This window comes from Sapajus apella, unplaced genomic scaffold (genome assembly GCF_009761245.1).
Source record: "Sapajus apella isolate SASKATOON/1434 unplaced genomic scaffold, GSC_monkey_1.0 scaffold50, whole genome shotgun sequence".
Taxonomy (NCBI): Eukaryota; Metazoa; Chordata; class Mammalia; order Primates; family Cebidae; genus Sapajus; species Sapajus apella.
This window is the reverse complement of record NW_022436990.1, coordinates 13,670,108-13,689,452: the sequence shown is the minus strand read 5'-3', so window position 1 is coordinate 13,689,452 and position 19,345 is coordinate 13,670,108. Positions and strand designations below refer to the sequence as shown.

Below are 19,345 nucleotides of genomic sequence, written 5' to 3'. Positions count from 1 at the left end.
GATTTGTCTATTGATAGATTTATAATAGATATGTGTTAAAATCTCCAACTATAATAGTGTATTCAACTATTTCTCCTTGCTGTTTTATCTGTTCTTTCTTCATGTGTTTTGACACGTCGTTGCTAGGCACATACACACTAAGGACTGTTATGTTTTCTTGGAGTATTTTCCCCTTTATAATTATTTAATGCCCTTATTTATCCCTGATACCTTTCTTTGCTCTAAAGTCTGCTCTATCTAAAATTAATATAACTATTCTCACTTTCTTTTGATTAGTGTCTTTCTCCTTCCCTTTACTTTTAATGTATATGCATCTTTATATTTATAATGAGTTCTTTTTTTGGCAATATATGTTAGGTCTTGATTTTTGATACACTATTACTATCTTAGTCTTTTAATTGATGTATTTAGACTCTTGATTTTTAAAGTAACTATTTATATAGTTTGATTAATACCTACTATATTTGTTACTGTTTTCTGTGTTTATTGTCTTTGTTCTTATTTTTGTCTTCTACACTTTATCTGTCCTTTATAGGGTTAATTGAACATTTTATTTGATTTTATTTTCTCTCATTCTTAACATATAATTATAATTTATTTTTTACTTGTTTTAGTAGTTGTCCTAAAGTTTACCATAGACATGTCTAACTAATCTAATTCTACCTTCAAAAAACACTATGAAACACTTGTAGGACAAGTACCATATGATAAAAAAGAAAATCCTAATTCCTTTCTCCAATTCTTTCTATCATTGTTATCTTTTATTTCTCTTATACATAAGCATATACACACACACACACACACACACACACACACACACACACACATAAACATACACAATCAAATACATTACTTTCTGTTATTATGAGCAAACTGCTATTTAAGTTAATTAAGAACTTAAAAAACAAATTTATGAAAATTTTACCTTCACTTAGTTTTTTCCAATGCTCTTTCTTTATGTAGTTCCAAGTTTCTGACATATATCATATCATATTTCCTCTCTCTGAAGACCTTCTTTTGACTTTGCTGGTATAGCAAGTCTACCAGCCAAAAAAAAAAAAAAAGGTCTCAATTCATTTTTAAGTATTTCTCCTTCTCTTTCAAAGAATAATTTCACAAGGTCAGAATTCTAGATTGGTTTATGTTTTTTTAGCATGTCACTCTACTGTCTTATTGCTTGTATTGTTGCTGAGGAGAGAATGGATTCAATTCTTAACTTTGCTCCTACATAGCTAAGATGTTTTTTTTCTTTACTTACTATTTTTTGGTATTTTTTTATTTATATTTTATTTCCTGAAGTTTAAATATTATTTATGTAGGTGTAGCTTTTATATCATTTGTTCATCTTAATGTTCTCTTCACTTTCTGGATCTGTGGTTTGGTGTCTGACATTAATTTGGAAAGATTCTCAATCATTATTGCTTCTATGATTGCTTCTGTTCCTTTTTTTTTTTTTTCTTTATTTTCCTTCTGTTATTAGCATTAAACATATGTTAAATCTGTAGTAGCTGTCCCACAACTCTTGGACATTCTGTTCTCATATATTATTTTCTCCAGTCTGTTCTTTGTTTTGTAGAGTTGGGAGTTTTTATTGTCATCGCCTAAAACTCAGAGATTTTTTTTCCCATCAAAGACATGTTTCCATCGAAAGGCATTCTTCATTTCTGTTGTAACATTTCTTATCTCTAGCATTTTTAATTTTTTTCTTAGAATTTCTATTTCTATGCTTATATCATTCATCTCTTCTTTCACATTGTCTACTTTTTCATTAAATCTCCTAGCGTATTTATTATAGTTTTTTTTTTAATGCTGGTCTAACAATTGGTCTAATAATTCCAATAAATTCCCGTCACATCTGATTCTGGTTCTGATACTTTATTCAGTTGTTATAAACTGTGTTGTTTTGCCTGTTGGTCTGCCTTGTATTTTTTTTCGAAAGGTTAGCATGATGTACTGAGTAAAAGAAATCACAATAAATATGCTTTTAGTAATGTAGTGAAAGTCATATAGGCTCTGTAGTCTTATGATTAAGTTTTAATCTCTTAATAAGCCTGCCTGTACCTCTGGGCTGTAAAATTCCCAAATGCTTCTTCATTTACCCTCACCCTACTTAACTGGAAGAGAACTGCTAGAGGGGGATGACGTTGGGTATCTCCCATCCCCAAGATCAGTGAGGTCCTAACATAACCCCAACAGGTAAGACTCTGATTAAAGGGAAAAAAAAAATTCCTGAGGGCATTCCTTGTTAAGAAAAACGGAATGCTCTGGCATATTTCAAAATGGTTTCTTTACCCCTCCTTCATGTCACCAGGACAGAAGTTAAAGAGGCTCTTGAATTTATGGTATTCGTGAAAAGACTTCCATGCTATCACCCTGCAAAACTTCCAACCTGATTTTGTGCTTTCCTCTGTAATTATAAAATACTCTGATCTGTCCTAGATTCTGAAAATCTAACCATCCAGAATCCTATGATCAGAAAGCAATCCTTCTGCCTTGACCATGCATGCTCATTCCCTATCCTACTTCTCTCTTTATTTTTCTCAGTAGCATTTATTACTATATGATATTACTCACAAACACATGTAATTTACCTCTCCCTGACTGCACTAGACTGTAGGTTCTGTGAAGTCAGGAACTGCGTCACTTTGGTTAGCTATTGTTTACAGGGCCTTGAATAGTGCCTCCATATAATAGGTTTGCAAATATTTATTGAGTGAATGATTCCCTCACAAGTGAAAATGATTTTCAATCAAAGTGACTCTATGTCTAGGATGTTAGTTAGGATAGTTTTAAGACTCAATTGTTTAATTTTATTTGATTTATTTGATATACTAGCAAATGCATTCAGTCAAAATGTCATTATGTAGGTATAATCTATATGATAGCGCCTCACTAATATTATTATATGTAAATTTATTTGCATTTCCCAAAAATATATGCCCAGTGGTACAGTGTACTCAAACTCTAGGGCACATACACACTCACTAAATGATCTTTAATAATCTTTTAAATACTATCTATTAATATAGAAATACTTATTCTATATAACATTTTAAATATTTTAGTAAAATAAAATATTATGGCTGGAAAATGAAGTACTAAATCCTTAAAAACTTGTTATCTCTGATTGGTACAATTGTGAATTATTGTTATTTTTTCTTTATACTTTTTGATACTTTCAAAATGTTCTACAGTGAATATATAGTAATTTTATAATAAAGATATGTTATTTGAAACAATATTTTAGACTTCTAATGCTAAAAAAATAAATCACACAGTAAAGTTAAAGACAGAAATATTATATAGAAAAATGTATTCTTCCATTTATCTTGATAGAACATAAATGGGAAAGATTTTTATCACCTCTATACAGATGACTAGTTCTGAAACTGTTTATTTCCCAGAGTAATTTTAATTATTTTTATATATTTTCGGGGTATTGATGTAATACTTTTAATTTATGAAATTATTCTTAGGCTTTTTTTCTATTCTATATGAATTAAGTAATATTTTATTAATAATATTTTATTGTTAAACGCTTTCAGATTTGCAGATAATTATGAGGATAGTACAGAGATTTTCTGTAAACTGTTATTTAGTTGACCCCATTATTAAGATCTTACATTTGCATAGTACAATTATTACAATTAATGAGCTAATATTTATATACTATTCTTTTTCCATTTATTTATTTTATTGCATTTTAGGTTTTGGGGTACATGTAAAGAGCATGCAAGATTGTTGCATAGGTACACAAGTGGCAGTGTGATACTTCCTCCCCATCACCTACATCTGGCATTTCTCCCCTTGCTATCTCTCCCCAACTCCCCACCCCCCACTGTCCCTCCCCTATTTCCCCCCCAACGGACCCCAGTGTGTAGTGCTCCCCTCCCTGTGTCCATGTGTTCTCATTATTCAACACCCGCCTATGAGTGAGAACAGGTGTTTGATCTTCTGCTCTTCTGTCAGTTTGCTGAGAATGGTTTCCAGGTTCATCCATGTCCCTACAAAGGACACAAACTCATCATTTTTGATGGCTGCATAATATTCCATGGTGTATATGTGCCACATTTTCCCTGTCCAGTCTATCATCGATGGGCATTTGGGCTGGTTCCAGGTCTTTGCTATTGTAAACAGTGCTGCAATGAACATTCGTGGGCATGTGTCCTTATGGTAGAACGATTTATAATCCTTTGGATATATACCCAGTAATGGGATTGCTGGGTCAAATGGAATTTCTATTTCTAGGTCCTTGAGGAATCGCCACACTATCTTCCACAATCAGTGAGCTAATTTACACTCCCACCAACAGTGTAAAAGTGTTCCTATTTCTCCACATCCTCTCCAGCATCTGTTGTCTCTAGATTTTTTAATGATCGCCATTCTAACTGGCGTGAGATGGTATCTCAATGTAGTTTTGATTTGCATTTCTCTGATGACCAGTGATGATGAGCGTTTTTTCATATGTTTGTTGGCCTCATGTATGTCTTCTTTTTTAACTAAATTCTACATTTTATTTAGATTTCCATAGTTTTTATTTTGTTGTTGTTGTTGTTCCAGAACCCCATCTAATTAGTTATTATGACTCCTTAGGCTACTCTACACCTTGACAGCTATCAGAGTTCTCTTGTTTTGATGACCTTGACAGTTTTGAGGACCATGGATTAGGTCTTTTGTAAAATGCCTATTGGGATTTGTTTGATATACTTGTTGTTATTAAATTGAATGTATTAGTCCATTTTCATACTGTGATAAATAACTACCCTAGACTGGTTAGTTTATGAAAAAAAAAAAAAAAGGTGTAATTGGCTAACAGTTCTGCAGGCTTAACAGGAAGCATGACTGGGTGGCCTCAGAAAACTTAGAATAATGTCAGAAGGCAAACGGAAACAAGGCACATCTTACATGATGGCAGGATATAGAGAGAGCAATTTTGGGAACTGCCACACACTTTTAAACCATCAGATCTCGTGAGAACTTACTCACTATCATGAGAATGGCATGGGGGGAACTGCCCCCAGGATCCAATCATCTCCTACCAGGTGTCTCCCTGCAAATTCTCCAATGCTCTGCTTCCTCTTAAACATAAGTTCCAATTTCACACCATCTCTTTCTTTATGCATATAAATGCACATTTTTAGAAAAAGCCATGTCAATCTTGAACTCTTTGCTGCTTAGACACTTCCTTAACCAGATATCCTAAATCACCTCTCTCAAGTTCAAAGTTCTGCAGATCTCTAGGGCAGGCACAAAATGCTACCAGTCTCTTTTAAAGCATAGCAAGAGTGACCTTTACTTTAGTTACCAGTAAGTTTCTCATCACCATATGAGACCACTTCAGCCTGCGCTGTCTGTATCACTATCAGCATTTTGGTCAAAATCATTCAACAAGTCTTTAGGATGTTCAAAACTTTCCCGTGTCTTCTTGTCTTCTTCTGAGCTCTCCCAACTATTCCAACCTCTGCCCATTACCCAGTTCCAAAATCATTTCCACATTTTCAATTATCTTTATAACAATACCCCACTTCTCTTGATACCAATGTTCTGTATTAGTCCATTTTCACACTGCTATAAAGAACTACCTAAGACTGGGTAATTTATAAATAAAAGAGGTTTAATGACTCACATTTCCATAGACTTAATGGGAGGCATGACTGAGGGGCCACAGGAAACTTTCAATCATGGAGAAAGAGGAAGAAAGATACATCTTACATGGTGTCAGCACAGAGAGACAGCAAGGGGGTAAATGCAACACACTTTTAAACCACACTTTTAGATTTGATGAGAATTCACTCACTATCACAAGAACAGAATGGAGGGGAACCAACCCAATGATTGAATCACCTCCCACCAGGTCCATTCCTTGCCATATGGGGATTACAAGTCAAGATACAATTTGTGAGATTTGGGTCAGGACACAAAGCCAAACCATATCATTCTAATTCCTGGCCCCTCCCAAATCTCATGTCCTTCTCACATTTCAAAACACTGAGGTTATGCCTTTTTGGGAAGACAACAATAGATGTACCATTTTCATTGCATCATGTCAATGGCACATACTGTCAACATGATTTGTCACTGCTGATGTTGACCTTGATCACTGACTAAGGCAGTAGTTGTCAAATTTCTCCCCTATAAAGCAGCTACTTTTATTCCTTTCTGACTATATTTTTTGAAAGGGAGTCACTATGTATATCCCTCACTTTAAAGCTAGAGAATTGTGCTCTTATCTTCTTGAGGGTGAAGCAGCTACACAAATTATTTGGTATTCTTCTGAAAGGAAGTTTTGCTTTTGTTCCACCATTTCTTTATTTATTCAATAAGTGAAGATTCATGCATATTTATTTTGTATTTCGGTTAAAATTCAATCCTGCTTTATTTCTTTGCTCATTGTTCTATTCATGCTTTTTGAGAACTCTTTTCATTGGATCCTGTGTCTCTTTGACAGACTCCTCACCAGTGTGTGTTTATGTAGGTGTGTGTTTGTGTGTATGTTTAACCCTGTCATGTTTTTGGTGCTATAAGATAATCCAGGTGCATCTTACATATTTCCAGCCCCAAACCTACAATCAGTCATTTATCTATGAAACTCTGATTCCTTTTATTGGAAAATTGCATTAGAAACTTGGATCTGGGTACTTAGTGTACACTTTTCCAACAAAATGTCATTTTTAGGCACTCTCAGCTGATAGAGCAAAGAAATATATCTGTGCATTCTAATCCATGTATATAGAGATGTATATAAACATTGTCACCTGTATCTATAATTAGCTAAACATGACTTAAACTGTTGTCTCCAATGTAAATCAATTACCACATTGATTATCTTAGCCTTCTGCCTTCGTTTATTTGTAAATTCCCATTCCAACGGTATGAAATGTGGATCCCACAGTCCACTATCCATTTATGTAATTATTTAACTCCAGCATAAATGTATAGCAGTATCAAAATTGCTAACTAATGGGAAAAACATTTATTAACTAGCATATAGTGCTTATGCACAGTTCTTTTGCCTATAGTCTCACACTCCATTCATTTCCAAAGTTTCTTAAGTAAGAACCTTTTCTCCCAATACCTTCAGTGTGGTTGTTGCATATATTTGCAATAAGCTCAAATTTTTGTCATATATTGCATTTCATCCTGAGATCTCTGAAATGCGTAAATAAATTTTTAAATGTCTGAATGAATATTTTAATTTGCATATGTTATTAAACCTTTGTACTGCACTTCTGTATGGATTTTGACAAATGTGTAATATGTATCCAGCATTGCAGTATTATATTGAGTAGTTTGACCACACTGTAAATCCTCTGTACTTTACCTATTCAATTTTTCCCCTTTCCTCCTTGCAATCACTGATTTTTTTACTGTCTGTAGATTTATTTGCCTTTTCCAGAATATCATATAATCGGAATCATAGAATGTAGGCTTTCCAGACTGGTTTCCTTCACTAAAATAGGCATTTAAGATTCATTCATATCTTCATATGATTTAATAATGTTTTTCTTTGTATCACTAAGTAATATTCCATTGTATGAATATGCCATAGTTTGTTTATTCATTCACCTATTGAAGGACATCTTGGTAGTTTCCAGGTTCTGATGATAATGAAAACATTTTATAAACATTCGTGTGTATGCTTTGGGTGAACATAAGTTTGTAAGAGTTGGGCAAATATCTCAGAGCACAATTGATGGACCATGTGGTAAGACTGTGTTTAGCATTATAAGAAACTATCTGTCTTCAAAACTGGCTGTACCATTTTGCATTCCTACACGTAATGAATGAATATTCCTGCTGCTCCACAGCCTCACCACCACTCGTAATTGCTGGAGCTTTTTGTATTGTTTTAGTTTTACTTATTGTACTAGGTGTAAGCAGTATCTCATTATTGCCATATTTGAAATTCTCTAATAATAAATGATGTTGATTATTCTTATATACCTATCTGCCATCTGTATATCTTCTTTGATGAAACTTTTTTTTTATTCTTAAATTTGAATTTTTTAAAGAATTACATTTTAATCGTCATGTCTATGTTTTAGATACAAGTCTTTTTCAGGAATGTATTTTGCAAATATTTTTGTATTGGTCTGGGATACTATTATCATTCTCTTAATGGTGTTGAATTCAATTTGCTAGTATTAGGTAAAGAATTTCTGCATCTATGTTCATGAAAGATATTGCTCTAGTTTTCTTTATTTGTACTGATTCTTTTTCTGGTTTTGGTATTAGAGTAGCACCAGCCTCAAAGAACAAGCTAGAAGGTATTCCTGCTGTTTCTACCTTTTGGAAGAGAAATAATACATTTAGCAAACATTTAATGAAAAATATTATTTATCTACAATTTCTATTGTATTTTTTTCATTAAATGTTTGCTTAAGTGAACCTATCTAAAACTGGTGCTTTCTATTTAGGAAGGTTATTAATTATTGACTCAATTTCTTGAATATACCTAGGTATATCCAAATATGGTAGTCTCCTTGTATGAGTTCAGCAGTTTGTATTTTTCAAGGCATTGGTCCATTTCTTATGAAGTATTAATTTAAGAAGCATAAAGTTGTTCATATTTCTTTACTATTCTTTTGATGTCTGTGGGACCAACAGAGATAATACCTCTTTCCTTTCTGATGCTGTGAATTTCTGTATTCTCTATTTCTTCTTGGTTTACCTTCTTACAGATTTATCAATTTGATTTATCATTCCAAACCAGCTTTAGATTTCATTGATTTTTCTCTATTTTCTGTTTTCAGTTTCATTGATTTCCTGCTTCTGTCCACTATGATGTTACTGTTATTTGTTTAACTTATCCAAGGACTATAATCACAGAATATATTGTTGTTATTACTCTAAATAAACAGATATCTTTTATAATTAATAAGAAAATAAAATATTTTAAAAATGTAATGCTTTAATTTTTCCTTTTCTGATGTTCTTCCTTTCTTTATTTAGATGTGAGTTTCTGCATGATATCATTTTCCTTCCCTCTAAAGAATTTTTAGAATATTACTTGCAGGGAAGATTTATTGATGTTAAATTTCCTCAGATTTTTGTCTGAGAAAATTGTTACTTTGCCCACAATTTTGAAGAATAATTTCACTGGATATAAAATTTTAGATTTCATTTTGCTTTTTCTTTTAACACTAAATATCTCACTTCACTGTCTTTTTGATAACAGAGTTTTAGAAGGAAAATCTTCCATAATTCTTAGCCTTTTTCCTGAAAAATAAGTTTTATTTCTTTTTCTTCTGCTGACTTCTTTCAAAACTTTCACTTTGTACTTTTTTTACTGAAGTTTGATTTTAATATGCTTAGATGTTTTAGTATTTATCTTTCTCAGTGTTGTGTGTGCTTTCTGGATCTATGGTTTGGTTTGTGCCATTAATTTTGGAAAATACTCAGCCATTATTTCTTCAAATATTTCCTTGTTCCTTTGCCTCTTCTCTTTTTGCTATTCTCATATATGTAAGTCACATGTATCCAATCTTCCATTTTATTCTAAAAATTATTTTCCTCTTTTCTCTTTGCATTTCTGTTTGCAAAATGTATAATGTTTTCTCTTCATGTTAACTTAATTTCATCAGCTGATAAGCCCTTGTAAAGAATTTTTCATTTCTGTTACCATGGCTTTAATTTCTAGCATTTTCTTTTCATTCTTTCATGGAGGTTTTATCATTCTATTTAATATGCCAATCTGTTCTATTATTGTCCCTACCTTTTTTTATAGCATACTGAACATATCAGTCACAGTTATTTTAAATTCCTTAATGATTCCAACATCTGTGACATAGCTGAGTCTTATCTGATGTTTGTTTTGTCTTCAGAGTATTTTTTCTTGCCTTTTGTAATTTATGTTTTGTAATTTTTGTTTTGTAACTTATGTTTTGTAATTTTTCTGTTGAAAGTCAAATATGATGCATGAGGTAGGTATTAGGAACTGAGGTAAGCAGGCCTTTTGTGTGGAGATTTATAATAATGGGGCTAGGAGGAAGGCCATATTTACTGTTTGTTGTAGTTGTAGGTGCCAGAGAATTCAAATTTCTAGAGTGCCCTTGTTTTGTCTTCCCTGCTGTATGTAGCATCGCTAAGAACTCCTTAGATAAAGTGTATTTTACAGCTCTTTGAGAAATAATACATGATTCTACTGGATCCTTATTGATGTCATGGTAAGGAATCAGGGAGGAAGAACATTCTATGGTGATTAAATCTCAGATATATAGTGGATTTTTTGACATATACTGTAACTTTCACAAGTTACTGTTCTTAGATTTTTTCTCCTCAAATGTTACAGAAAGACCAGAGGATGCTGAAGTAGAAGGACTGCCTTCTTTATCAGGTGGATAAGCCTCTGGTAAATTCTTTCCCTTACAGAGTAAACTTTTTTTGTGGAGAATACTCTACGAGTATTTCACATTGGCTAATTTTCCCTTTCTCCTACCAGAACCAGGAGAAGATATTTTTTGACTTTTCAAGGTGTGAATTTAGTGTGGTTCCTGCAGGTAAAACCCAAGAAAGCATTTGGGGGTTGGGAGTGCTGAGCACCAAGATTGTGGCTCCCAGGAATTTCTCATTCTCATGCTACTCCACACTCAGCCTCCAAAAATAAATTTAGACTGTCATGTGAGTGTTCTTATTGGCTTATGACTCCAATGGCTTCTTCTCCAGGAAAGGATATTGAGAGCATGACTCCACGTTTATCTGTCTGTCTAGATTTCAAAGTAGCAGTATACTCTGGAAACTCAGTTCTCTAATGGACACAGTAAAAGTATAAAAAAAGTAAAAGCTTTATACATGCCAAAACTTTTGATAGTTAATTTTATGTGACAACTTGATTGGAGTAAGGAATACCCAGATAGCTATAAAAAATTACTTCTGGACATGTCTGTGAAGGTGTATCTGGAAGAGATTTGCACTTTGATAAATATACTGAGTAAAAAAAAGTAGCCCTCACCAATGTGGACAGCCATCATCCAATGCATGGAGGACACAAAAAGAACAAGAAGATAGAAGAAGGGCAAATTTATTCTTTCTACTTGAACTGGGACATCTATCTTCTCCTGCCTTCAGATACCATAGCCCCTTGTTGGCAGGCCTTTGCATTCAGATCAGGAATTATTCCATTATTCCCTGGGTCTTAGGCCTTCAGATTTAGATAGAATTACACCTTGGTTCTCCAATTTGCAGAGCAGATCATGGGACTTCTTAGCTACCATAATATGTGAGCCATTTCCTGTATATATTTCTTATTGGTTCCATTTCTCTGGAGAATTCTGAATAACACAGAATTGAAATCAAAAGTCTAATTTATTTTACTTTTAAATCATGTAATCATGACACATATTCTAAAAACAGCCCATTTTTTTCAAATGCAGTCACTGATAGATTGTTCTGCCTGCCAAACTCTCTATACCTCTGACATTAAACAGTCGAGTCTCTATTGTTCTCATAAACTGAAGTATTCACAGATAGGCTTTTCTCTTCTAAGACTACAGTGGGAAACCATGTGCCAGGAGAATTATTAGTCCTGGAGTCATTCTAAAGTCTCCTGGAAACCCCCACACCTGAAAATATAAAATTGATATCATCATCCTCCAAGTTTTTGTCATTGCTTTTAAAAGTAGGAAAATATATGCCACAATATGTCTCATTTTAAAGGTTGAAAATTTTTATGCTATGACTATAATGACATCATTCTGCCTCCCACAGAAGGCTTTTGCTTGGAGAATTCAGCAAGAGAACAAAATTAACAGGAAACGTCACTTTAACACACACAGATGGAAAAATGTTAACATCTTCTGAATTCTATGACAATCTCCTAGATGAGAACATATATGTCACTATAACATACCAACGATGTGCAAACACATCTTATGAGCAGGTGCTAAACTGAGGTCACTGCCGGAAGATGGAAGTTTTGGCAGCACTGAGAACAAAAGATTCTTCCTAGGTGCAATTTCAAGCTAAGCAGTAAGAAGCATGTATAAGAAATGTTTCAGGCAGTATAAAACTTTGGGATGATTTGGTGCCAATGTACAGAAGAGAGGAAGAGGCCTTCTATTCTGTTCCACCTTCATTTCACAGATCATGAAAAAATTCTACTCCTTACTTAAAGAATTTTTGGAATAAAATCAATCATTTTTACTAAAAACTTAAATAATATTGTGATAGTTTCAATATAAAAGAGAAGTATGTGACCTTTGCCCTCCTTGAAGCCTGACCTAACAATGAATTTTGGAAACTGTGCAGAAATATCTAGCACATTCATTTTGCTCAAATTTCCCTCTGTGCCTCTGTACCTCTAAAATGCATTTCTATGTTGCCAATATGCTGAGAATAAAGAATTACTTAAATTTGTTCAGAATAACAGTTGAAAGCATACACAGCCAGTTCCAGTTCTATATCTAGAAAGAATGTTAACATGGTTTTGTATATACAAGATAGAGTGAATATTCTTTTCTTTTCCATAAGTAATTCTAAGGAGGTTTATTCTGAAAGTTCACAGAACTATAGAGTGAGAATTAGATGTATCTTTTATGTTTGTGAAAATGTAAGACAAATGAGATGTAAAAAATTTTATAATAAAAAGAATGACATTCTTGATGATAGCATAGGAGAGATATATGGGACTATTCAAAATTAATAGCCTATAGCCTATTGTTGAGAGAATTAAACACAGAATCAAAATATTACCCTAATCCAATTTTTCTTTCAAGTCCCACCACACATACAAACACACACCCATGTACAAACACACCATACATATAAGATTCAAGCTAGCAAAGCATTTTCCTCAACTCGACTCACTTTTTGATTTACAGCCCTAACCTCTTCCTTTTGTAACTCTTTCTTGCACATTTAACTTCTGAAATTGTGAGAAATTTATTATTGTTAGACAATTAAATGTACATTGCTTCCAGCGAATGGGAGGGAGTTTTTGGTTTTAATTTTTTTTTCACTCTTCCCTTTTAAGTGGATCTCAATCTATAAATGTCTCTTCTTAGAGGCATATGATAAATATTATTTTTCTACCACCTCCCTCTCATTTCCATGCTTCCTCAATGCTCTCACCCCTATTAACATAAATATTGTTTTCTTGAATTTCATTATCATGTGATGGAACATCAGGAATAAGATGGAGCTGTGAAAGAAGAGATCAGAACAATAATATGTCATAGGAGTTTGGACTTTTCTCTTTAGGTCAATATACTCAAGTTTATTAAAAATATACTTGGGAAAATGGGTTGAATATACTTCAACATAATAGGTTGAAAAAATAATAGGTACATTTAAAATCGTTCATAATCACACGATTATGATGTTATTAGGCTGATCACATTTTTAAGAGTTTCCTTTACTAGAGATAGCTTTTTATGACTAATTTACCCTGTGGCACCACCAAGAATAAAATATATAGCATTTGTCATGACATCCTTTGGCATTTTTTAAATTGCATTTTAGTTTTTGGTGTACATGTGAAGAACATGTAAGATTGCTGCATAGGGACACACATGGCAGTGAGGTTTGCTGCCTTCCTCCCCATCACCTATATCTGGCATTTCTCCCCATGTTATCCCTCCCCAACTCCTCACCCCCCGCTGTCCCAATATACATCGAAAATATGCGTTAGACAATGGAGGTCATAGCAATATTTATCTTGTCATTTTATAGATTACTTAGATGGCATCACCAAGGGTGGTTTGAAGGTATTGCAAATAGGCTAAATATTTCCACATTTGTCATATAAGAAACAATGGGATAAAGCAAGCAACAGGACTGTTGAACAGTTATTTTCAACATTATAGGTAAGAATAATGGTGTTCTGAATAAGATGGTGCCATAGGTAATGAAAATAAAGAGAAGAAAGATATTTTTAAGAGTTTTTAAGGAATTAGACTTAACAGGATGTATTTGATAACAGTTGCAGGATGAGAGAAGAGTCCAGGGCAAGGTCCTAATTTCTGACACAGGAGCTGACTGAAGGACCACAGCACGATATGGACTTTAAAATCCAGAAGAACCTGGGGAATTATAGGAGTAGGATGGTTTCAAGGATGGGTGCTGCAATGTGAGAAGCATGTGGAAAAGGGGTGAGGAAACCTCTCTACAATTTTGCATGGAACTGTGCTTGCTCTAAAGGGCACAGCTTTTCATGTCATGTGACTAAGTAGAGTGAATAATTATCTCATATAATTTATTTTTTCAGCAATTATGTCTAATTTCTTTCAACGGCATTTGGTTCTATATAAATTTGATTGATACATTTTGTTGCTGCTAAAGCTAAGACTGAATTCAGATCTGGTACCATTATTCTCTGTGTCAACCTCTTCAACTGACCCAAGTTCCATCAAATAAACAATCCTTCTCTAAGTGAGACTTGAAACCATAGTTATCTCTGTTTCTCCCTTAATATTTCAGTTCTACTTTTTCACCTTTTATAATGTTCTCATATCCAGAAGACTCCAAAACAATCCTGAAAAACACAAATGTAGAAATGAATGCATGGAAAGACATACCATTATTTTGAGTGGGAAGAGTTAACGTATTAAAGATGCAATCTCCATAAAAATACTATTAGTTTTCATTTTCTTTGAAGCTAAATAGAGTTCAGTTGGAAAAAAATAGGAAAACCCTGAAATAAAGGAAAACCCTTAAAAAGGAAAGAGTAAGAGTAACCTAGCCCTAAAAATTATCAACACATATTATGAACCTCCTATAATTTATTTATTTATTTTTTTGAGATGGAGTTTCGCTCTTGTTGCCCAGGCTGGGGTGTAATGGTGCGATATTGGCTCACCACAAACTCCACCTCCCAGGTTTAAGCCATTCTCCTGCCCCAGCCTATTCAGTAGCTGGGATTACAGGCTTACACCACCACACCTGGCTAATTTTGTATTTTTAGTAGAGGTGGGGTTTCTCTGTGTTCGTCAGACTGGTCTTGAATTCCCTACCTCAGGTGATTCGCCCACCTCAGCCTCTCAAAGTGCTGGGATTACAGGCGTGAGCCACCTCCCCTGGAAGAACCTCCTATAATTAAGACGATATGGAATTTGTACATGAGGAGACAGACAAGTGGCATAATACACAGAGAAGGACTATTTACAGTGACTTTAAAACACAATAACTTGACTGTGTATCGTTAGTTGGACATATTCTAAGACTCAACAAAAACTTAAAAATAATTATACAGTTTGTGGATTATACTCATAGATGACAGTGATATGTTGTTGTTATGAGACTTGGATTTGTAGTAAGGGAAAGACAAATAAGGATTTATGAATACTGTTAAAGGCCAGGATTGCTGACATGAGAGAAACAGGAAATAAAAGTAAGATAAAGGTAAAAATCATATACTCCTGAATTTGAATTGGAAGCATTTTTATGAACTCATAATAAATTTTATATTTCCAAATACACATTTCTTAGCTTTGTCTTCTGAAAATATATTTTAAAATTTCCAATGATATAGTAATGAGCACCTCTAGCACTCAAATTGTAATTTCTAAATATCATTTCATAATACAAGTAATAAAGACTCCTTGGAGAAATAGAGGATTCTGAGTTCTGGGTAGAAAATTTAAGATGATCCTGGGACATTATATCACACAAAAATGTGAGAAATCTCTCAAAGGCTCCAGGGTGATCCCGAGAAGCCTCAGAAGTCAACTTAAATAAGGATAACTGCAATAGATTAAAATACATCAAGATATGTTCTAATCCATGAGCTCATAATAGTTCTTTATAAATGAAGAAATAAAACTCACTGGTTAACTTTGGAAGATGCCAGAGAATCAACTTAGGAAGATGCGAGAGAATCAACTTGCCAGTTTGCAAATTGTTTTATAAAGAGCAGTAGACATCTGAATTTTCTAAATGAGCTATAAATCAATGTAATCAAATTATTGATGAGAAGTTTCTTGTTACAGTAATATTTCAGGTAATAAATGATTGAAGTAGAATATCACCATTTTGTAATAACTGCTTAACACCAAGAGGGAAACAAAAAACAATGGAAGATTATATTCCTCTAATAGTACACAACACAACCTATAAACAATTATTTTAGTTTGCTGTTTCTGTTTTTTGTGTTTGTTTGTTTGTTTGTTTGTTTGTTTGTTTGTTTTGAGATAGGGTTTTGCTCTGTTCACCTGGGCTGGAGTGCAGTGGCCACATCACAGCCTCAACCTTCTGGGCTCAAATGATTTTCCCATTTCAGTCACCAAACAAGTAGCTGGGACTAAGGGTACATGCCATGCTTGGCTAAATTTTGTATTTTTTTCTAGAAACAGGGTTTACCATGTTGTCAAAGCTGGTCTCGAATTCCTGGGCTCAAGTGATCCACCAACCTGGAATTTATTATAGAGTGTAAACAGAATACACCCAGTCCTATGAGCTATTGTCTAATGAGGGGGAAATGGTTATAAATCAACAGACATAAACATGTAATAAAGAACAAGAGCTGTGACACATACGCAAAATCACATGCCATGTGAAAGACATTTAGAGAAACGCAATTTAGATAGAAGATCAGAAGAGGCCTTTCTACTGAAGTAGCATTTAAATTGGCTCCTTTATGTACAGAAAAAGGTACCTGACATGAAGTTTGAGGAGGCTCTGAAACTACAGAGAGCAATGAAGTCACAATATACACCATCTGTTTGTGTTCATTACCTGCTTGATCAAACATTATGTTTTAGAAAAATTGATGACAGGAACACTTTATGTAAATTATCATGACCCTTTCTATTATACACTACAAATATTTTTCTAGTCTACTGTGTGTCTTTTATTGTTACACATATTTTTTTCCATCTGAAGTTTAAATTTTTCAAGTCTTTCATAGGTCTATGGCTTTTTGCTTCCTGCTTTCCCCAAACACGAGATTATTATAAATATTCATATATATTTGCCTTCCTACTTTTGGAGTTCTCGTTTTTACATTTAACTCTTTCATCCATCTGATTCTATCTGTTACATAAGGGATAAGGGGGACCTAACTTGTTTCCTATGTGGTTAGTCATTTGTTTAAACCCCATTTGTTGAATAATAATAACAATTAGCATTTATTGTGGTTTACTATGAGCCAGATACTCTGCCAAATGATTTACATTTATTATTTCTGTTACTTTTCAATGTAAGCATCATTATACTTTCCAATTTTCAGATAAGGGAACCAAAAGACAGTTAGTGATTTGTTCAAGCTAATACAGCTATTAAGAATAAGAGCTGAGATTAGAACCAAGAGATATAAGCCAAGTTTTCATTCTCTTCACAATCACATTGTACTAACTTCCAAATTTTTTCCCTTACTCTTAAATTTGAAAGATTTCTTTTATCATAGAATAAATTTGTATCATACAAATATATAAGTATATATATTTCTACTTGGGCTTTTTCTGGACTTTAAAACTCTATATATGTACTTATACGTGCAATAATTTTAAGGTGATTTAAGGACTCACGATTAATTCTTTTACTCCATGTTTCTATGCTTCTAATAATTGATTCATTCATTTGACTAAATTATCTTTGAATACCAAAATGTGTTTTCTACTTCTACTTTTAAAATGTCTCTCTTCTGTTTCTCTTCTATTTCATTATCATATTCTGCCATCTTTTCTGATATGTAACTTTATTGGATAATTTGATCTAATAATATTAAGCTTTATATACAATAATTACATGTTTTGACAACCTGTATAGTAAAAATATTCCATTCCATTCCTATAAGAAGAGACCTGTTTCTAATTGCTATCTGCTTTTCTAATATATTAAATAGATCTATGACGTCCAATATATTGAAAACTTAGAAAAACATTATTCTACTCTTCCAGTCTTGCTATAAAAAATAAACATTGTTTGCTGCCAGAGTGTGTTACACATAAACCTTAACTTTATTTTGGAAGAACATAGTATCTGTTGTCATGCATCTCAATCTCTTGAGATATTCTTTAAGAAGAGCATCACCTGAATGTTTTTCCATAGGATTACTGAATTTCCTAAGGCTCCATTTCTCCTTTCTTGGCAGAGGATATTAATCAGAATTGTCACCTGCTCATTGATAGACTCTGTCAAAGAACTTCTCTCTCCTTAATATACTTTCATTAGATGTTGCTATTAGTGAGTTATTGGGCACATTCCCTGCTATGTATATTGCAAATTAAGATTAAATTGGGCACTTAAGGAAACTGCATTAACTCTTTCAAGCCACCAGGGTACCATTTAGGGGCCCCCTTGTAACATTTTCTTTAAACCAGGTCATTATGATGTCATTTAATCATTTTAGAACACTGAAATAGATATTTATGAGTTGGCTCTCTGTAGTCTGAAAGAATTAGCGTAGGCCTCCAAAGCCTATGACTTGCTCCAAAGTCTAATGGGATGAACTTCCTTCAGTATGCCAGCGATTTTCTCTCACAGAGAACACGTGACATTTGACAATGGAAAAAAAAATCAGTTGAAATTTTCCTACATAATTCAGTAAGAATTATTTGCTGAGAACTTGTGTTCTCCTTTCATTCCATGCCTGTTTCTTTTTGTTATTATTTATTTATTTATTTATTTATTGAGACAGGGTTTCACCGTCTTGGCCAGGCCAGTCTCAAACTCCTGACCTCATGATCCACCCACCTTGACCTCCCAAAGTGCTGGGATTACAAGCATGAGCCATCATGCCCGGCCTTCCATTCCTGTTTCTAATGCACAACTGTAGTGGAATTCAGGGCCTATTAGCTGGTTGTCTATTTCTACCAAATGTTACTCACCTAACAGAAATTATGGTTAATTGTAGAATGATGGAGTTGGAGGGTTTCTCTAGAAACCATTTGGTAAATATGGAGTTTGCCAGATAGAGACTTTGTGAAACTGTCTCACACAAATAAGAAATTATCCTGCTTTTAAAAGGCTGATTTTTTTTCACTAATAGTAAAAATATTTATACGGAGATAAAATTTGCTTTTATGTAGCTTATGGAACATGGTAGGATTTGGGGATAATATCATCTTGCTGTTCTCTACTAGTAAGTAAAAATCGTTTTGCATAACTAGGTAAAAGTCACTTCACCTAATCATGCAAAATCTGTAGAATGAATGTAATATTTTTATAGGACTTAGCACTACCTACAGGTGATGTGTGGAAAACTGACTGTTTATATTGTCAATTTCTGTGATGCCCTAATGAGGTGAATATTCTAGAAATTGAAAAAAATGCAAGAAAGAAAATGTTTTACCTCATTAGGATAAAATTAGTCTTTAAAAAAAAAAACCCTCCATATTTCCCTTTCTATTACCTGCCTATTTTTAACTGACTCAAATTCCCAGATATGCATTTATTTATCAATTCTGTGCAG

At 33.5% G+C, this 19,345-nt stretch overlaps 1 long non-coding RNA gene across 1 annotated transcript in view; it reads right to left on the bottom strand.

The window, feature by feature from the left end:
* Positions 1 to 926: 926 nt before the first annotated feature.
* LOC116526323 overlaps positions 927 to 19,345 on the bottom strand; it is a 19,097-nt gene continuing 678 nt past the window's right edge. The window contains exon 3 of the long non-coding RNA XR_004258094.1: positions 927 to 1,040. This is a non-coding gene — a long non-coding RNA (uncharacterized LOC116526323). The remainder of the gene's footprint in view (positions 1,041 to 19,345) is intronic.